The following is a 3,050-nucleotide window of genomic DNA, read 5'->3' as shown; positions in this document are numbered from 1 at the left end:
GTCCATGGTATTTTTCTTACAGTGGCCTGAAAGGACAAAACTCTCCCATACCACAGACAAAATGGAGAAATATAGGTAAACAGTGTTGCCAGGGAGGGGGGTCCTCTAGTTTATTTATGGCTCCCCTTACTGGGCTCCTGGTGTGAAAAGAGGCCTCTAGAAAGACCTGAGCTACATGAGGCACTATCTCATTTTCCAGATTCAAAGATAGAAAATGAAGTTGATTATGGAGTTTGGCCAATCTTAAATAGGAAAGGGACCAAAGAGAAATAGAAGAAGAGAATTTGTGAGCATAATCAGTGAATCGGCTATCAGTAATCCTTCAGATCCTCAAGGACTTCAGGAACAGGAAACTCTAGGTTCTCAAGAAAAGCCCTCTGCTGGTTGGCACACTGGTGACAGGCTTGTCATATCCAATCAGGTCTAGGGGCCTGGAGAATTTTACACTAAAGATACCTGGTTGATAGGAGCCCAGTGGAGATGATGGGGCTCCCCCGGGGTCACATGAGGGACCAGCAATCACATGAGGTTGGTCTGAAGTTTCTCTCTAGTGTCAAGTTACCTTTTCTGTTTCTTTCTCCTTAGAATGTGGATATCACAAGATGCCAAGAATCTACAAAATACCAGGTGGGGCTCCTGAGAAACATTAAACAATTCCCCTCTTCTGTCATTTTCGGTAATGGTTCTAAGGAACTCTTATGGATGGGAATTTTGGTGAGATTTTTGGGTTTACTAACAGTAACCCAAAATTTGGTTTGCAGAAGTGTGATAGTAGGAGCAAATGTGACTCCATTTTGTCTTATGACTTCATCCTGTAAAACAACCATGCCAAGTAGAAGAGTCATGACTGGGGCAAGATGTTCTTTTCCTTTGCTATAGAAACCTTTAAGAACATGGAACTACCTAATGGAGCATTGTTTCTGTAACTAGGGTAACGGGGCTCTGTTTCTGTACCTAGGGTGACTGGGCTAACTGTGATTGGTTAGGCTTCCCTCCGCTTGACTGCACTGTCCCGCTTCTGTAACCTGGCTTGCTTGCATTGGCTAGACCCCCTGAACATCCCTTTTGTGGTTTTCAGGCTTATAAGGAGTGCCCTTGCAATTGTTCAGGGCTGATCAGGGGAACAGCTTTATGTTCTGGTCAGCAGCCACCTGTGTGCTTCAGTAAAGGCTTGATTTGATTATACGTGAGTGGTCTGGAAGTCAGTTTATGAAACCCTGGGACGAAGCTTTAATTCTAACATAAGTACTTAGAAAATCTGCTGGCTCCTTGTCACAATATTGGCTTTCTTTTAGAGAATCATTGTGTGAAGCTCTGGAACCCTCTCTCAGGCCCACCTTCTAAATGCCTCCTACCATAGGTGCTCTGCCTTTCCTGTTCCCTGGTTGGACCCAACCAATTTCCAAAGACAGCATTTCTCTGAGACGCAGGTCTTCCCAATTGCTAAGCCCAGGGAGGTAGGGGAACTCCCCTCAGTGTTCTGGATTCCCTCTTAACCTGGAAGTTTTTACTCTCCTGCCATCTTTCTCTTCTCATGTCTTAGGTTTTTGATGGCAAATACAGAGTGAAAGAACTGTTGGCCTTCAGTTTTGTACTTGCCCTTCTGGTGTAAAGAAAATAAAAAGGATATACAGAGACAAGATGCAGAGGCAAGAAAGATGGCAGAATGGCCAAGCAGCCAGCTTTAGTTATGTCTATAGGTTACTTTAGGTCATTGGCATCATTAGTACATACTATTCATTGTATTACTAGGCAGCTTACAGACTTTAGCAACATTATACATTTTATTCCTCAGTTACATACTAAGTTGCATTGTGCAATGTTAGGAGATTTATGTAGCTCTCAAAAAAAAGTCCATTGCATAAAGTTACTGTAATGTGGGCAGGTTTAGGCTCAGTGAAACATTGTGGTTGTCTAACAAGAGAGTTCCTTTATTCCCAGGAGCTGTGTGCCTGAGTTCAAGGTCGAGGCTGATAAGGATCTAGCATGGAGCCTCCTCATGCAGAGCATTGCCACAGCAGCTAGACATTGAACATATATTAGTTATCTTAGTAGTTCTTGGGAGAAACTGCAGGGCATTCTAAGGGTGGGAAATAGAGTGTCTATTACCCCCCAGAAGTTTGCTCACCAGAGGAACACTTCCCTGTATATTTCCACAGTCAGAATCCCTACATTATGGATCTCTCTGCCACCTTTTCTTAGAAGTGAACCAGTCTGTCTCTTCCCTCCTGAGTAGCTGGACTCCCTGTCCTCATTCTTTTCTACACATGGTTTTACCCTTAAAACCAAAACTTTGCACTTGATATAGAGAGGGCAGCTTTTGGAATCTGGAAACATCATTTTCTGTCAACACAGCTAGGCTTTCAGAATTGTTGTTTTACCCTAGATTTGAAAAATCCAATTTGAAACTCAGTGCCAAGCAATGACCCCTTTATTTTAGACTTGATCCTCACTCTCTTGATTCATAGGATGGTGAGAAGCAACAGGAAAATGAAATTCATAGAGTGGAGAACATTTTAGATAAAGGATTTTGTTTTTTTTTGGTGGTGATACTGGGGATCAAACTCAGGGCCTCATGCATGCTAAGTCAGTCCTCTACCACTGAACTATATCCCAGCCCTACAGTTTAGTTATTAATCTTAACATATTATTACTGAAATGGAGTTTATGAGATATTCACATGCTAATTGTTACTTCTCAGACTAAGAAGGTCTGTAGACCCTGTATTGCTGCAGTTTCTGGACTTTCAAACAAACTAAATCCTAAACTCAGAGTATCACATATTTCTATTATTGTGTTACCTGAATGTGCACAGACATGTATTCTAAATACAGACTTCAGGTGATCCTAACTTTTGACTCTAAAAGAGCTCTTGAAGGGAAAGAATGTATCAACTTTATTCAAATAATTCAATTGCTATTCTAATAACATTAAGAGCCATACTATTAATTTAATATGAATTGATAATGCTTTCTTGAAGCTAATGATCACTTATAAGGCGAATATAGCACTGATGGCTATAATTTGAGTTGTTTGATATTTTGCATTTG

This window comes from Urocitellus parryii, chromosome 12, assembly GCF_045843805.1.
Source record: "Urocitellus parryii isolate mUroPar1 chromosome 12, mUroPar1.hap1, whole genome shotgun sequence".
In the NCBI taxonomy this organism is placed as follows: domain Eukaryota; kingdom Metazoa; phylum Chordata; class Mammalia; order Rodentia; family Sciuridae; genus Urocitellus; species Urocitellus parryii.
The sequence above is the reverse complement of the archived record's forward strand: the minus strand, read 5'-3'. Positions refer to the sequence as shown.